We start from the raw sequence: 19,069 nt of genomic DNA, 5'->3' as shown, positions 1-19,069 counted from the left end.
CATTCTAGTTCAGATGAGTGGGTATTAAAGTCAGAGCAGGATCCTGAGCTGTCTGTCAGCTGAAAAAGTACAGCTCTCCACGCTGGTACCTTTTTTTCTGGGAGCCATGCCACCCAAACTTGGCTCAGCAGTGAGCTCCTCCCTCCCCTGCCCACTCAAGAACAGAACATGAAGTCCCTATCCCTGGAGCTGCCTGTGAGTCTGGGAAATCATCCATCCCTGCACCTCCCTCCAGCACCAGCTTTTCCTCCCAAGAAAAAAAACCCTAGAGGACCACAAACCCTACTTTACTGCTTGGTTCTTAAAGGTGATGCTCAGTTACAGAGTAACCCTGGTGTTTAACAAAATAGAAATGCCTATTCCACAAAAACAATCCCAATAAACATTATTGACACTCTTCAAAGCACAAAGGCTGAAAAGAGGAAAAAATGAAGCGCTGCAATACCTGGCCCTGAATGTCCTTTGGGTTTCAATTAAAGGACTGAGGCATGGTCATAGCTAGTGCCAATACTCCTCACTCCATGCCTTCTCTGCTCCACATTTGTTAAGTTGCAAGGTACTGTACTTCTTTTTTGCTTACTAGGTCTTGAAGTATTCAGGGGAGTCAGTGGAAAAATTCCTCCTGATGGCAATGAGCTTGGATGAGCTCCCTCCCAACCTATCCCACCAATAGAAAAAAAACATAGGGTGGTAATATCAACATCAAATCTAAAGCCAGTGAAAGGGAAATGAGGTATAATGTTAATGAAACTTTGAAAATGGAATCCATTCAAAAAAATAGATATAACTAGAGCTCTTGCAGCAGTTTTATTCCATTATCTGCAGACATTGCGCTTGGTTTCTGTCTCATGCAGGACTTTGAAGGAGAGATCCTGCTTTCAGGTATACAAATCACTAGAAGAAAGATCCAACATTGAATAAAAGAAGCTTGAAATTATTTTCAATATGGAGGTGCAGATTTTGCCTACAGCATTAATATATTACAGTTTGGCATCTCTGAAATACAGCTGTGAAGGATGCTGTGAACTTGCTAATTAATAAGACTCCTTTCCTCAGACATTTCATTAACCTAAACTTTTTAGTTTTCTGCAGATTAATGCATGCATGCCTGTTTTTAACCTTTGTACAATGGCTCCTCATGTTATAATTAATTTATTTCCACTAGCAAGATGAGAATATTGTGTTATAGAAGTAATTCAAAATGAGTCATGCATCATTTACACTGATCAATTTTGTTGACTATAGTGTTTTATTTTCTCTTCTGGCTTTTCATTTTATAGAAATAATGTATTGTCAAAAATATAGAATTCTAACATTTAATTTATCATCTATCTTTAAACAATAGACAGGTAGATATTTAGGAGGATGCAGAGACCTTCAAGATCATCTAGTCTGACCATCATCCCAACCCTGCAATAAACCCCTAAGTGCCACATCCAGATGCCTCTTGAGCAATTCCAGAGACAGTGACTCCACCATCTTCCTGGGTAATTATTCCAATGCTATTTCAGTTAATTTTTTTAATGTATCTAATCTGAACCTCCCCTGCTGCAACCTGAGGCAGTTTCTTCTTATCCTTTCACCTGAGACATGGCAAAAGTGACCAGCACCCACATTGCTGTTTGTGTGCTTGAAAATTCACATTGAGGACTGCTGCACTCTGATTGAAAGTGAGCAAGGGGGGAATTTTCTCTTATTAGGAGACTGGACTGGTGAAATTTCTTTGGTTTTTTTCTGGTTTGATTTTTCTTCAGTTGTATCCATGGTAGAAGAAGAACCAGAAGGTCTTGTTATCTGATAAGCCAGGTGGGAAATGGGCTGTCAGGAAGAAGGTGAAAGGCATTAAAATATCTATTTTCTGTGAGGTCACAGGGTAACAAATAACAGTGATCAGTTCTCCTTTGATTTTCAGCCAAGGAGGGACTGAAAGATTGCTACCATGTCAGCAGGGTGATGAGCACCCTCCCAAATGGGTTGGGGCAATCATGGGTGGAACAATTTACTGCTGAGAAATGATCCCAGATTTAATGAAGCTGCAGCCTAATTAAACTACAGCCTTTGCATCTTTGTCCTTCTCTTTTACCTTATTTTCTTCCTTCTTGGTGCCATTGCTGACGCCATCACCTTGTAGAGAGGGGAATTTGCAATGACTCACAGGCACCCAGAGGCTGGATGTCAGGCTGCAACATTGGTGCTGGTTGAAATGGAAGGATTTCTGCTCTATAAATAACTCCCCTGTGAAAAGCCACCAGGTAAACTCACATGTTTAATAGTTTTAAACACTCACTTGTTTCCTGTGACAAGTGCAGCACTAAATGAAGCTACCTGGATACTTCCCCAGGACAGTTCCCAACTGATGTGAATTTTACTACTGATGGAGAAAATTCCTTGTGAAATTAGATTTAAGTCCTTGTGAGAATGAGGCCTTTATTTAACAGGCAAAGGGAATAAGAGCTCTCCATGTTTGGGAAAATAAGACACTTCTATAGCTGTAATTGCTTTAGGTACAATAGAGGAGGAATGTGAAGCAGGTGGGTTGGTACTGATTAAAGAAAGGGTCTTGTAACTTTTATTGATGCAAGCTGTTGCTGTCCATGGTCTGGATGCCTGTGATCAGGTGACTCACAGGAAAAAGACCTTCAGTGAATCTCCATAGGGAAAATAAACCTTTTCCTGTTATTGCATTAAGTTGATATTAAAGTATTTAAGTTCAGTCTTGGCTGTGAGCAGAGCTAAACTTATTTTAAACAAATTAATTTAGGTAATCCTTCTCTATTTTCTTTTATTTTCCATTTTATTTCCATTTTTTAGTGTCTTTTGTGAAAAAATTTATCATATGGTGCCTATATGTTGATTTCATCCTAGCTGGAGAAGTTTGTAACAAGGTTGGGTTTTTTTACTGCATCCTTTCTCCCTCTCTGCACATTTTGGTAATAAATATATTTTCAGGTGTGCAGTCATACACAGACTGTTTTGAATTCATAGTATTTTTCAGTGTGCAGATAGCTTTGGGTTCCCTGCTTTAGTATTCATTTTGTTATTTCCCTTGTAATTATTCTGGCTTTCTTGGTGTTCATTATGCAGCATTCTCCTAATTATATGCTTGCACACTCCAAAGTTTAGGGATTTGAGTGTCTATTATGTGTCTATTCCACAGCTCATCATAAATTTCTTTCAATGTGCTTTGACACTGCAGTCATTCCAGCAAATAACATTGAAACTACCCTTAATGTCTTACTAACTTGTTGAGGGTGGCACTTCAAGTTTGTTTTCTTTCTCATTTTTATTCCATATATTCCTGCCAGGCATTTTGGCAAAGTGAAATGAAAATTGCAGAAAGGCAGGAAGAGTGAGCAAGGCAGTAATTACCTACTTTGTATGCTTACATTGTGAGTTATTCCATCCTGAGTGTTTTGAAGATTTATGGATGCGTGCTTATTCAGAAGCATGTAGGGTTACAAAATCCTTTCCTCAAGAAATGGTCTTGAGCCTGCATCAATCTGCTTAATTCGGATCTTGCCTCACCTAATTTTTTTGAGTAATTAAAAATGAAAGAAGCTGAAACTCCTGTCAAAGTGCTGCCCAAACTATGGTTTCACTACATGGCTGAATTCAAAGCTTGAAAATAATGGCAACAAAAGCAGGAAAGAGTTTTGGCAGAGCCCAGTTCCCAGATATGGTTTGTAGGATGCTCTCACACACAGTCATTGAGTCCCTGGCTGCTGTAGCTCCTGTTGCTTGTGCCAAAGCCAGCTAGCTCTGAGTCTGCCACAGCTGCTCAAGGATCTGCAAACCTTGTGGGATTTGGGGAATTCTTGCTGTGTTTGGAGCAGTTTTCCATCTTACCTGTTGAGTCAGGCTTTCTGCACATCAGTCTCTTTACACTTAAACTTTCTGTCTGGCTACTTGTCTTAAATTGAGTAGCTGTTCTGAAACATCCCTTCTACACTTTCTTTTTTCCCCCTTACTCTCATGATCTATTGATTTCTAATTTCTGCCAGCACACTGTCAAAAGGGAAAAAAATCAGCAATGGAAGAACCTGTGTGGTAAAATAAGCTAAAAGACACCTCTCAAGCATTTGTAACCCAGTGAGTTACAGAAATACATCTCACTGTGCTGACCTCCAGCCAATTGTATGAGATAACTCAGGGAAGATAAAATGTGAGTATGAGAATGGTCTGTTTTTACTGCAAGAAAGAAACATGTTTTAAAGCCCTCCTTTAGCCTGCATTTTAGGTTTTCTTTGAAATCATCAGAGCAAGATGGCAAATAGCAGGACTTTGGTGAATCAATACAAGGGAGCTGAATATGTGCCAGTGGCAGTGTTTTCATTACAGCAGACACAGGAGGCTTATTTCCAAATAATATAATAAATCTTCTTGTCTTCAGATCTGAAGATAATATTCAACTGTTTGTGTTGGTTTTGGAAAGAGAGCCTAACAGAATATTTCAATTATTATGACATGTCAGTAGGAGTTATTGCTGCTGAGATGTCATGTAATGATAGGAAAGAACATAAAAAGAACATGAACCCAGGAGGGAAACAAAATATGATTTTTTTTTCGGTCTACTACAACATTTTTAGTATTTTCTGGATCAAATTTAAAAATTGCCATCAGCAAATTCCAATTTAAAACCCCCAAATCTATAGCGGTTCTTATTGAAGCCAATATAAGTAGATAAATATTTGTTTGCTATAAACACTTTTTTCTGTAGGTAAACTGCCACAATATGTCTAAGGAAATATCATTCAGACACAATATTGTAATTTCTCTGTTCAGTATTGTTCATTGTGCAGGTATCAGTGACCAGATGGGTTATCTCCTAAAGTGATCTATGCACATTATGGTCTCATGACCTTTTCCAAAGTCAGGGCATTACAGATCATAGAGGTCACAGGAGATCTACTTGTCCCTAAATTTTATCCTTTTCACTTGGGTTCTTTATGAAGTACTTGTTAAATAAGTAGCCTCCATTCTCATATCCATACTTTTCATATGTAAAAGCTTTCAGTATCAAAGTATTTTAGTCTCCATCAAACTCCTATTAAAAAAAGTAGGAATTTTGATTGCAAAGCACTGGGCAGGACCTTATCTGAATGCTGCATAACAGCTCCTCTTATCTTTCAGACTTCCCAGACTGAATTGCTCTGCAAGAGCATTTGGGGTTTTTTCAGTTGAAAATAAGTACACCATTTTCATTATTCAATTATCTGTCATACATTGGAGGAGTTTCAGTTTCTGAAAGAGGAAGAAAGCAGAAAACATGATTTTCTATTTAAAGTAGGCATTCCTTTTATCTTATTAGAGCCATACAGAGTGTTAAAACAAAAGAATTAGAAATTATAAAACAAACTCCAAGAGACTGATCATTATAATCAGATTTTCTCGAAATTGAAGTGCTAAAATTATCACTGGCTCTGATTGCATCCACTTCTGACAAGGATTCATTGGCAATCCAGTTTTTTGAACATGAACAGTTTAACTAAGTTTGTATCAGAAGTAATGTGGTTAATTCATTAAATCTAAATTTTTTCTTTATCTAGTAGAAAGACAGGATTCTGAAAAATAAAATATTTTAACCTACAGTCAAGGAGACTAGATGACAGAATACAGAGGAGCCAAAGAAGAGTTTAGAATCTGGGAGCATAGGAGAAATATTATCTATGCAGATACCCTGCAAATGTGACTGTATAATTCTGTGGAGAACACTATTCCATAGAAAGTGCTGCAGGAAAAGGCAATGGTAAAGTCAGCAATATTTTGTTTATGTAATCTTTTTGTGTTATTTTCTTCTGTAGAGGCAAAAATTCTCATTGATTATGGACTGAAGTAATATGCGTCTGGAAGAATGAAAGAATTCAGGCTCCTTTAAGAAAGTCCAGGGAAAAAGCAGCAGAGGACATATCCTGATTTTCCCTCCTGCTGGTGCCAAGTTTTCGTTGATGCTGATGGCTTAGGACAGTTTGGCCATAGAAACTGCAAGTAACTGGGAATTTTTAGCCACTTATTCTGGCTGCTCCCCAGAACAGTTCTGTGGCAAATCCTGCTGAAGAAATCTGTATAGAATCTGTTCCTTCCTTGTCCACCTGTTGGCAGCCAGAAAATTATGCTTCTGTCTCAGCTCTCCATCTGTAAAATGAAAAATAATGGTATTCCTCTACCTTCCAGAAATGTTGTAAAAATGCACTATAAGTCTTGTGAAGAACTTGCTATTTAGTGATGCAAAAATATAGAGGAATGCCTTGTAAAAGAAAGCTTTTGTGCTATTGAGGAATTCTCCATAGCATTTATTTTAGATTAAGAATCAGTTTCAGCTGACTAGAGGTTTTAGACAGGTCTGGGTGTTTTTTTTGTATATTTTGTTTGTTTTTTGTTTGTTTTTTAATTGCATGTGCTGTATTTCCAGGTTGGACTGAGCTGTGCTAGACTTGATGGCAAATTCAGACCTTTACCTTACAAGATTCCTCTATTTTTGTGATGAGCCTTTTATTGTGAATGGACATAGTGTTCATTTACACAGATGAATTTCTTGGAACCCCAAAAAATTCTTGACCATCACCAGAATGTGGATTTAACTTTTTACATTTTACTGAGGAAATAATGGAATCAGTAGCTTGGGGCTAGTTCTGTTGGCTGCTGCAGTTTTTACAATGAAGAATTTCATCAGCGCTGGCAATGGGAAGATCGAGCCTGTAGCCATTCTCACCCTGGAAAAGTGGCTGGACTCAAACCAGCCCTGCTGAGCTGGTGGAAGAGCTCTGCAGCTCCTCCCTCTCTCTGCAGAATCAAAGCTTTAAAAGCATTTTGAAACTCTACACATCAGCTGGATTCACTTGGGGGAAATATTGGTGTGCAGGTCTTGAGTGCCACCCATCCCATCCAGGGTGGCTCTGCCTGGGGATGGCCAGGCTGTGGCTGACCCCAGCCACCTTCCCTGGCCCCAGCCACCTCTCCTGGCCTCTTGGACCTTGCTGGAGAGGTGGCTGGATAGGGAGGCAACATGGCCACTGCCCCCAGGGTGCCTGGCACAGTTTCATCCACTGGATTTAATACAGTTCCCGTGAATTGTGACAGCACAGACTCATCACAAAGTGTGTGGCATTCATGTTTTCTGAAAAGTCCCTTCGCACAGGATTTTTCTCCTTGGAAGGTGAGGAGCCTCAGAGAAAGGGGAAAACAAATTCTTGTCTCATTTGCTTCTCCTGTGTTGCGGAAGGTGTTTGGAGATTGTTTACTCACAGGTGAGTGTTTCATTGGATTTCTGGTGTGAGTGTTTTGACTCAATGGCCAATTGGGGCCAAGCTGTGTCAGGACTCTGGAGAGTCACAAGTTTTCATTATCAGCTTTTTAGCATTAAGTATCCTTTTTGTGTTCTTTAATATAGTATTCTTTAATATAATACAGTATCATGAAATAATAGATTAGCCTTCTAAGAACATGGAGTCAGATTCATCATTTTCTTTGTGCCACAGGGGTCTCAGCAAATACACAATAGTGCCCCCAAGGATTTGACAATTTCCAGAGGATCTATTCAGCCTATTTCCTAGGCAGCAGCGTTTTGAGTTCTATGGTTTTGATATATTTCCATGAGGGGGTAGGCAGCAGTGAGCAGGGATGAGCAGCTCTGTGTGCCCAAAGCTGGTAGGAGCAATGTGTGTGTCCTGCCAGGAGCACAATGACACAGGATGTGGGTCACCTAGGCTGCTGGATCTGAGTGGGGCCATCTCTGCTACTTGCTGGGATAGCACTTTATGGGACACGCATCTCCCAAATCCTTTTGTGAAGAAATATTCTCCATGCAGGATACAAATCAGAACAACGGACACTTCAGATTCTCCACTCTATTACAGAGCTGGTTCTCTAAACAGGCATAGCAGGAATAATTTCTTGTGCTTTTGAAGGGTGTGATGGGTGCCCTGGTGACCTCTCACACAACATCTTGGTGATGGACATTCCCTGTCAGGAATCATTAATGAGTAAAGTTGTCAGGGTTCAGTCTGGGATCACGTGGATTTAAAAGCTAATTGTACAATCAAATAATGGCCTAAGGCAGGAGGAATGGTTTTGAGAGGATTGCTTTGGGCCATGGAGCCAGCTTTAATTTTGCCTCATGTTTTAGGTTTATTTGGTAAATTATTTCACACACACATGAGGCTTTGTACTGCAATGGGCACCCAGAATATCGTTTGTATGATTAAATAAATAGATCAGAGATCCAAATACACAGAAATGCTTCTCAGAACAACATGCAGTCTAATCCTTCCTATGGAATTAAATAAATATAAGCCTGTCACCTTAAATATATGGAAATGTCTTGACTCTAATGATACAATTGCAAGACTTTCCTACAGCCACAAAGCACAGGACTAATCTGGAGTGAGTCTTTGAAGTGCAAATTGTACATTTCCCACCAAACACTTGAAGTAAAAGATGGGAAACATCAATTCACACAACTGACAAAAAAAAGACTTCAGTTTGTCACAAGAAGAAAGGTTTTAAATTTGCAATTTTCGTCTATAATATAAGGTGTTAATGAATTTTGTATTTTATCCAGATGGGTATGTAAATTCCTTCTGAACTTTGTTAGAGAGCATCTATTGTTCAACTACTGAAAAGGGTAGAGAGTGTAGTCAATTGAGGGGGAAAACATCTAATTTACCTTGTCCTGATATTTTTTAGTTATTTTATGGATTCTGACACGGTATCTTTCTCAAATGCCATTATTGAAATCAGGGAAAATATATATATATTTAATTTTTAAATAAGTTTCAGATCAGACCAGTTTTGGAAGAGGCAGAAAATTCCTTTTGATTTTTGTCAGTGTAGAAAATGTCCAACACTCTTACTAATTCAGTTTTGGATTTGTTTGTTGGGGTTTTTTTTCAGATAATAAACCACATTCAATAAATTAAAAGACATTTCTTGGGGAAGAAGTAGAGGATTCACTATAGATGACCTTGATCCTGTGATCCACCAGTGGCAGACAATGAGTGTTCCTCCAGTTTTTCTGCAGAAGCAGAATAAAAGCTGTAGAGTGAGACTTCTTTTCCTGAAGACAGATCTTTTTCAACAACAACCCCCAAGCTGTTGAACTGTGAGGTACAGGAACATTTAAGGTCTTCTGTTGAAGTTGAAAAACTGCTTTATACCAAGACTAGCTGAGTAACTTGGAACAACTTACTAGGAATTCATAGTTAGAGCATTCCTTTTATGTTTGACTGGAATATTTTGTATTGCAATTTGTCCTTGTTATTCTTATATATTTGTCCTTCTTATTCTGTCACTGGACACTCGTAAGAAGATTCTGACTACATCTTCTTTATGACCCTAATGCCTGTGTAATTCAGATAAAACTGCTTTAAGTGTTTGCAGCTCCAAATTAGAGAGTAAGGTGAGCAACAGAGTTTTGGTTTTGATTTATTCTATTTCCTTCTTCAACTCTGTTTCTTAGGTATAGCTTTTGTTTTGGTATATGAAATTAATTACAGACACTGGAATACTACAACATGTTAAAAGGTGAGAAGCAATCACCTTTACAGATCTATTCTCTAAATGTGAGCCCTAAGAACTATTTCATATCTGAAACATGCACTTTAAGTCATAGGTGCCTGCATACATCTGGCCCTTCATAGTAGTTCCATCTATGACACATTTAAAAGTTTTTTCTCTGGAAACACTCCTTAAACATGAATTCTATGTCTAATTACCAGGATTTTCTCAACTAAGGACCATTTTCTAAGTGCACAACTGAGTCCAACCGAGATGTCTCCTATCTGTAGAATAAATCACTGGGATGAATTTCATGCTTGGCTACAGCAGCATAAATGTAAAGTAGATTCATTGAGGTCCACTGGCTAGCTGCAGATTTATGTTGCCATTAGTGAGATGTGATTTGCTGGAATTGTTTGCTTTTTCACTCTCTCATTCCTACAGTTTCTGTAGTAGAAAAATGTGGGATAGATTATTTAGTTTTAGTAGCATTCCAACAGTTAAATGTCAAAGAGATAAAACTTGCCCAAATCAGGTATAAACAATGATGCAACAAAAATATTTATTTCCTGAAGGTAGTAAGAAATCTGGATTTCCTAGGATACAGGTCATGATATCAGGTTGCTTTTCCATCCAGCCATTACTTTGAAATATCTAAGTCTTCTGTTAATGTAGATACTGTGGTCTTTGAGACAGTCACTTTTGCATTTTTTGACAGTGGGTGCTGAGGACAGACAGACACCATTAACTCCCCCGAGGGAAGGAAAGGCAGTGGGGTAAATTCAGTTCTTACTAAGTACCAGAGAAGCCATGAGGGAGAAAGCTTTTATCAGTGCCTCACTCACAGGAAGATTTTTCTCTGAATTCAGATGTAGTTGTTCCACATCAGAGATATCAACACAATTCAACAATTGGTTTCATGAGCTTTGGTGCCTCTGAAAACCAGCAGATTTGTAAATAGGAGCTTCTCTGAGTTAATATTATTTCCCTTGTGTAGCTGGAGGAAAACAAAAGCATGCCAGAGAAGTATTGGATCTCTGAAAATTGCAGGAGGACTGTTTGAATAATCCATTCTTCCTGTAAAATTCTCCTTATTCTAATACATTTTAGTATTAGATTGCCCAGCTGCCAGCAGCACCAGAGTTGAGGCTCTGTTGCAGGGTGGGGGGTGAGGGAAAAATCCTGAGAAACTTCAGCCTTCTTTTTTGAGCCTATTTTTATGGCAATGGCCATTAATGCATGAGCCCATTGGAAGAAAAAAGGGCAATGTAAAAATATTTTTCAGGCTTATCTGAAATAAGCTGAATATCAGCTTTGTCATGTGCATCTCAAGAACTGCCTTGTTCTTTAGCATTCAGCATGGTTATAGTTATCAAGCCTCATAAAATTGTGCTTTTTCTGTGACAACTCTCTCTATTTCAGCAAATACAATGGATCAGCCCCCCTGCTTTAATTCAGCAGATTGATAGTGTACTTTAGTTTATTGCAATATTACTGGTCTGCAATGTGTATCTGCCCTTGTGGCTATCTTCTCTTCTTTGGAAAAACACTTTCAATCCAGCATTTTATTGCCCAATGCACTGCTTAAAATGTCACATAAAATTGGATTTTAATAGACATGGTTGGTAATAATCAATGACCTTTTAGAATATGTTGTGCCAATAAGGGGTTACAGACTGTCTTTCCTGAAATATCTTCAGTGATCCTATTCTTTCTCCAAATATCTGAATAATTCCTCCAGGAATTTAATGAAACTTCATAGGCAAGTGGATAGGGCAAATACTTTCTTTTGCCTTGTGATCTGGAAAGAAAATATTTTTGCAAACAGAACAAGTAAGTAGAATAAATTGTATAATTTTCTATTCTGAAAGTCCATATACAGTGTCAACACATCTAATATAGGTCATGCCTGTTCTAAGGTTTTAAAAGCAAAATTTCCCTTACTCTAGACATTTTATGGTGGGTTTGTCTGGCTATGCTGGGCACACATACAGGTTTGCCTGGCTGAGCACCTCCCCTGAGGTTATAGGTGAGTTAATAGAAAAGCTTACATCTGCCCTCCTATGGTTAGGTTGTTTAAAATACCCAAATTAACAGCATCAAAGTTACAGTAAAATTACTGTTTGGACTGTGTTTCAGGCAGATAGTGGAAGAAGGATTCAGGTATGGGTTTGTGCACTAGAAGTATCAGTTTATTTAAGAGGCATTAATTGTGTGAAATGAGCACTGTCTGACTGCCGTTCTCAAGGAAACAGTTCAACAGTTCTGTTAGTTTAAAAACTCTTTACTAAAAGGGTGACACTAGAATCAGTTTACATCATAAACTGCCAGCTGCAAAACGTTCAGCTTCATTAAAACCTCGCTGTTGTGTGTAGCACATTTCACTTACTTGAATTGTGCAGCATGAGACAGCTCAAGGGAGGAGGGAATCGCTCTCCATATGGTGTCCTGCAGCTCTGTCCCTAAGCAAGGACCTTGATCAAGACTGGGCAACAGGTTGTTGGGCAGGCAGGAAAGGATAGAGGAAAAGACAAAATACATGGAATAACTTGGCAGGTGCTGTGGGCTGACCCCAGCCAGCCTCCAGGCACCCACACTGCTGCTCACTCCCTCTCCTTGTGATGAAAAAGCTCCTGTGTCAGTGTGAAAACAGTTTGATGGGTGAGGAGAAGAGTCAGACAGTTTTCACAGGGGTTTTAGGAAGAAATGAGGATCTGACTCCATGTTTCAGAAGGCTTGATTTATTATTTTATGATATATTATATTAAAACTATACTAAAAGAATAGAAGAAAGGATTTCATCAGAAGGTTAGCTAAGAATAGAAAAAGGAATGAATAACAGAGGCTTCTGTCTCGCACAGAGAGTCCAAGCCAGCTGACTGTGATTGGCCATTAACTAGAAACAACCACATGAGACCAATCACAGATGCACCTGTTGCGTTCCACAGCATCAGATAATCAATATTTACATTTTGTTCCTGAGGCCTCTCAGCTTCTCAGGAGGAAAAATCCTAAGGACAGAATTTTTCATAAAAGGTGTCTGTGACAGGTAACAAACAAACCAAAACTGAGGAAAAGTAGTCATGAGCTGCGTTCTGCCAGCAAAGTGATGCCCAGGAATCTCTGAGCACCAGCCACCTCCAAATCTAACTCTCCCTGCCCTCCCCAGCCCCTCAAACCTCCCAGCCCTTGTTTTCTCTATGCCATAGTATTATGGTTCATAGAATCTCCCTTCAGCCAGTTTGGGTCAGCTGTCCCAGCTGTGACCCTTCACTCTTCTTCTTACCCATCTTCTTTTCTGCAGGGAAAACATATAACAAAAAAATGAAAGGCCTTTTTCACTCCTTTTGAAGGACTGCTCAGCAATAGTCCAAATATTGATGTGTTATCAGCATATTTTTAGTCACAAATCCAAAACATAGTACCACATATAGCTTGCTCTGATGAAAGTTATCTCCATTTCTGTCAAACAGAGCACAGTAAAAAAATACAATCAGAGCAAAAAGCAAAAATGGCTATCTATGGTGAGTTTTTGATGGAGAAACTAAGCAATATTTATCCCTAATTGAGTCCTGTAGGAATAAGAGAAGGTCAAAGCCCAGTTCTTGATGTTTTCTACCCCAAGTGTATGAATAAGAGTGAAATTTAATTGTCAAATATTGAAGTGAAGATGACTTATTAAAAAGCATCTTGAAGATGCTTTCTGGACAGAATTTCAGAATATTTTTAGCATTTATCTGCAGAGATTGTTTATGAAGGTGTTGAAGAGCACAGGGCTGAGGATGGAACCCCACTGGTGACAGGTCACCAGTCTGATGTCCCCGCATTCACTGTAACCCTTTGTGAGCTGGTCACTCACCCATCCCATGCTGTGTTTGTCCAGCTCTGGGATGGCCATTTTACCCAGAAGGATCCTGGGAGAGACAGGATCAAAACTTCACTGAAATCCAGAAAGATCACACTAACTATCTTCCCTTGGTCAGCTGGTGGTTTTCCTTTCCACAAAAGGAAATCAGATTTTATAAGCAGGACTTTTCCCTCATGGAGCTGTGCCAGCTGTGACCAGTGGCTGTGCTGGCTTCCAGGTGTTTTTCAACAATCCCAAAATAATCTCCTCCATAACTTTACCAGGCACTGATGTGAGACTGACAGTCTGCAGTTCCCCAAGTCCCCCTTTTTGAAAATCAAGACAATGTTCATCAGCTTCTGTCAGCTGGGAACTCTGGTTTTTCAAGACCACAAAAAAATCATTGACAGAGGTTTTGCTTAGCCAGATCTTTGAGGAGTCTTGGATGAACCCCATCAGATCCCATAGATTTGTAGGGATCCAAATGGAGCAGCAGATCCTATACAATCTCTCCTTGGAATTGTTCATTCAAACGGGTGCAAACTGTTAAAAAGTATGGCTTTATCTTGCCTTAAGGGTAGAGGTTCTTTGTTTTAACTGACAGTAGTGTGTATGTTCATAAAAATGTGCCTAAAATCCTTTTTATAGGACATGTAGGCTATTTATTTAGGATTGTGCAACAAATTCTTCTTCAAAGATGGTCAGTGTCATTTTTGCTATTCAATTACACAATGTGTGCTACATCCACTTCTTATGACTGCCCAGCACAAATAATTGTGTGATAATTAATTGGCTTGCCAAAAAGCTTTCTTTTTTATAAACTACAATTTAATCAAAAGGAATTTTAAGCAGACACTTTCAATCCTCAATTGAAAGTATATCATGGCAGACACTATTTATCTGCCCCAGTATTTGAAATATAATAAACAAAGTTTGATGCACTGCAAAGAGAGAATTGAAAACAAAGTGCAAAGCACTTAAAGGAAGTATTGAAATGCACTGAACTCAGCAAAATGCTGTGAAATACATCATATTACCAGTAAGGTGGCAGTGGAGGAAGGGTCCTAAACAAGCAGTAATAAATTTGTGGCAAATGGAATACTGATTTTCTGTTGCAGCCATAATCTGGAACTTGGGAGAGCAATAGAAAGCCAAATGATGTTATATTCACTAACCATGGATACTTCTGAGTAGGGGAGAGTTGTCTACACATACTCTCAAAGTTAAGTCCTTGCAGTTATTTTTAATGAATTTGAATCTTGGTGTAGAGTTGAGGTCTCCTTATTCAATTATTCATTTTTGTGATGAAATAACATTGATGTTTATGGACTCTATCAAGCAACGTTTGATATGCGTGGTAGCCCTGACCTGACACAACTGGTTTGGTCCTGCAGCCCACAGAGGGGATAGATTTCTCTTAGCTTCATTGCAATGGATGATGAAAATAATTAGCAAGATCAATTCTGTAGCTCTTATGCAGATAAAATCTTCTGGAATTTTGACTTTTCAATGAATATCTTTCATGTCTTTCATTCTCTGACTGACAATGGGAGAGAGTCCTTATTTTTTGTTCTCCCTTCTTATCCAGATCAATTGCTGTTTCTTGAAGGGCAGATTAGCTTTCAGGAATTCTATGTTCTATGAGAGCTTTTGCTAATATTGCTTGGGTTTTTGTCTTTTTTTTTTTTTTTTTCCATTTGTCTGGTTTGGGTTTTCTGGGTTTTTTTCCCTTAACTTTCACTGTAACTCAAGAGCTTTGAAATTCACTGTTTTGCATAGTAACAGATATCTGTCAGGGCTGCTTTACTGATGAAATCCTTAACATTCACAGAGCATCATGTTGCATTGGTGAAATAATGGAAATTATTTTACACTACTGCAGTAATGAAAATAATGGCATCACAGAAATAACATCTCTAATTATTCATTAGGATTTGGAAAGATTAATTAACATACCAGTTAGCCTCTTTGAATTGAAACATGTGACCTACTTTTCCTATATTCAACCATATGCACGCTGCAGAGCTCAGATGCCTGATTTGAGGCGTGGGTTTGTCGTTGTTTGGCAAAATGTAGAGGACATGAGAGGAGGTGTGGATGGAGGGATGTTTCCTGTGGGTTCAGAAAGAGCTCAGGCAGCCTGGATTTGACCCTTTGTATATATGAAATGGAAATGTCACAGTCAGAGGAACTGAAACTGAGTATGGAGGTGCTGGGGAAGTTGTTTAACAAACATCTCTCTTTGATCCTGCTCTACTTTAACAGCAGAAAGGCATCAAGGTGAAAAAGGAACAGTTGCTACAAGTGTAAAACTTAAATTGTGCTGCTCCTTAAGAAAAGCAGAAGAAGCTTTAGCACACTTCATCATTCCTCTATGAAGAACAGCAACAAGTTCCTTCTTCTTGGCATGTGGTAAAAAAATAGATGCAATAATAGAAATGATGGCTACCTCTTCCTCTGCTGGCTTGATTCTTTTTCATTTTTTGATTAATAAATCAATGATTAATGTGCACATGAGGGTGTGAGGTGTAGGGGGATACAGTATGGGTAAATGAAGAATGTAATCTTACCCCTAAAGAGCTGCAGCTGAGCCAATTACTAAAGATCAGGAGGAGGCCTGATGTTAACAGGCCACAGCTGTAGCCAATAAGCAGAGTGTTATAAAAGAGTGGAGTGGTTGGTTGAGGGGAACTGGGGTCAATTGGCTACTGTGAGGACTAGGAGGAGTCAGTGCCTGGAGGAGCTGCCTATGGGAAACATCAAGGAGGTAGGAAACACTAGTTATATGGAATCCTTGTAATGTAATGATAATAGAACTCTTGCACTGTAATAACAACAGTGAGGCACTGGAAGAAGCTGCCCAGAGAAGTTGTGGATGTCCCATCCTTGGAAGCGTTCAGGGCCAGGTTTGATGGGGCTCTGAACAACCTGTTGTAGTGGAAGGTGGACCTGCCCATGGCAGGGGATTTGGAGCTGAATGCTCTTTAAGGTCCACTCCAACCCAAAGCATTTTACAATTCCATGGTGTGCAGTATGGACTGCCATACTGTTCTAGCTAGTGGCAGGTTCTTGCTGAACAGGAATTAATTTGTTCTACCCCACATTGTTGCATTTTCATCCAATAGCCTTATCTTCTGTTTCTCTTGCTATCTGTAGTTTTCAGGTAGTGTTTTCTTTGCATGGCCTTTGCTCCAGTTTTTCAAAACTAGGCAAATGACCTGCAGAAAAGGACTCTCTGTGAGTGCTTGCTGCTAAAACCCATATCTCTTTAAATTTTTTTGTAAAATATAAGCACTGTGAATTAGAGAGCATATTTGAGTTTATGTTGCTTCACAAGAGGCAGGAATTAGTTGAACAGAGGTTTGTCTGTCTATGTAAAATCCTGTTCCCTTACACTTTGACTCTAGTATTACCATGAACCTTGCAGTACAGCTACAGCATACTTAAAACAAAGATTAGTTCCTTACTGGTCATAATAATAGTAAAGCATTTTTAATAATAAAGCATTCCTATCAGTGGAATATAATATCATTACCAATTTTTCCTTTTGTATGGTTGTGTCTAGGGCAGTGTAGAGTGAACAGTGCTTTAAATACAGTCTTTGGGAAGGCTTGTTTGTCTTATATGTGTTTGTGCTACAAAAGGAAGTGCACCTGCCTTCTACGTCTGCTTTTTTCCTGCATTCATTTGAAATAGTCATGTCCATCAATACACACTTGCCATTGCTGCAATTTATAGAAAAATTACTAATTCAGTCACATTTTTAGACACAAATAGCAAAACTACTCCAGCAGCCTCTATGCAGCTGAGAGAGTTGCATGAACCTGTCTAATCTAATTTCAGAGTTCCAGCAGCTGGGAGGTCAAGGAGGACAGTGAGTGAGATGGAAACAACAACAGCAGCAGCAGAGAGTAGGAAACCATTAACTAATTGGGAGAGAGAGATGTCCATCCTTTGGTCAGAGAGAAACCCTGATTAAAATATGTCAAGGGTACCGCTGAGAAGTTGTTGGGAAAAGGAGAGAAAAATGCTTTCTCAAACACTGTGATGTGAAAGGGAAGGTTAGAGAGATTGCCTGAGGCAGTGGTACAGAATTCTTTTTGAAACAAGGGGAGGCAGTACTGTAGGCTTATGCAATTTAGCTGGATACTAGCTATAGATAGATTATTTAGGCAGGAACCAATGTTAAAAGATGAAAAAAAAAAAGCTATGAGAGCAGCATAAAGAATGGATTAAAGAACTGAGGAAATAGCATCATTTGCATCTTTGCTTGTCAGAGTAGAAATCTGTAGCTTTTTTCACAAGGTTTCCATAAAGATTCATCTGACTTCAGTCTTTTGTAAGTATATGCTCACAAGAAGTAGAAGTAAAGTCTGAAGTTCCTGTGGTACATCTTCTGGCTTCTCCAGAACTATTTCTTAATGGTAGCAGAATGGAATAAGCTCAAAACTCCCAAAAATAGAGAGTGGATTGTGAGGTAGCAACTGGTTTAAACCTGAGTGGCTGCAGAGTAAGGTTAGCACATGGGCACCTAGAAAGAGCAGAGGATGAACAAAAATTTTCTGCTTAATTTTTTGAATTTTTCACAAAATGTTGAGTTCTTCCCTTTCCCCAAAACAAAATGTGAACATCCAATTCTGCTTTTTCCAAGGATAAAACAGCCAGATGCAAGAAAAAAGGATGTCAGCAAAGCAAGGGAGGATTCAGGAAGAGGAAAATACAATGATCATGCATGCAAATCATGCATCAGCCACACTGGCATTTTCAAAAAGCCATTTAAAATTTCAGGAATTATAGATAACACAGAGTATGTGATTCTGAGGTGCTTTTCAAGGTGCCTTGTTTATCCTTTTAGAGGCTTCCCTGTCCAGTCTAATTTGAGTTGCTCAAATTGCAGTGCATTCTAGCAGTCCCTGAAAGGCTTGTCCCAGGTAAGGATGGCTGGGGAGCAATTAGTTCCAGACTACAAGTTTCTAGATGCATCATCAGTACCTGGGGAATACCCAGTTAGTTGTTTACATTTCTGCCTGTCTAGTTTATATGTCCTAATACTGAGGCAGAGAACAGGTGCCATGGGACAAAATATGGCTCAGGACATCCTTTTTTAGGTGACCTGTCTGTCAGTCCAGTTACTCCTGTCCTGACAACAGGCCAGCTCAAGGCAAGAAGAACATGCTGCCTTAATTTCTGAACATCAAGGCAAGAGTCAAGACACCACAGCACAAAACCCAAAGCCATTAAATTGATTTTTACACAAATTTTAAGGTCTTTTAATATGCTGTAAAGAGCAACTTTCAGAAAATGTGTTGCTATATATGTGCTTGTCTTCTTCTAACATGAACTTACGAGAATGTATAAAAAAGAGGCATAAGAATCTAAACAAAAAATATTGCATTAAATCCCATTAGATGACTATTTAAACTTCACGGCCAACACATGGTATCTTCTCTTCCATATTAGCTGTATGTCCTATAAAACATAAATGTAATCAGGAACAAGTAGAAAATGAAGGAAAACCCTCCAAAAACTAGTGGTCACTTCTCCTTAGGGAGCTTTCTTCTGAGCTGTGGAAGGAAAGGTGCATTCTTGGTCAAATCTAAGCAGAGCCAATGAACTGGCTTCCTCCTTAAGCCAGTTAGGCTGCCTAGCCAGTATATTTACACTTGGCAGTAGAAATTCCCTTTGGAATTCAGAGAAGATATATTCATAAAACTTTCTGGGAAGTTGCAG

General features: G+C 39.0%; 1 protein-coding gene across 1 annotated transcript in view; it reads left to right on the top strand.

Moving 5' to 3' along the window:
• Window positions 1-16,065: 16,065 nt before the first annotated feature.
• The window catches only part of ROBO2 (roundabout guidance receptor 2), a 1,042,455-nt gene continuing 1,039,451 nt past the window's right edge, over window positions 16,066-19,069 (top strand). Inside the window, exon 1 of the mRNA XM_074532752.1 lies at window positions 16,066-16,106. The gene's annotated coding sequence lies outside the window, so the exon portion shown is untranslated. The remainder of the gene's footprint in view (window positions 16,107-19,069) is intronic.

The sequence above is a fragment of the Zonotrichia albicollis genome, chromosome 2 (genome assembly GCF_047830755.1).
Source record: "Zonotrichia albicollis isolate bZonAlb1 chromosome 2, bZonAlb1.hap1, whole genome shotgun sequence".
Lineage (NCBI taxonomy): Eukaryota > Metazoa > Chordata > Aves > Passeriformes > Passerellidae > Zonotrichia > Zonotrichia albicollis.
This window is presented reverse-complemented; position numbering and strand designations above follow the sequence as displayed.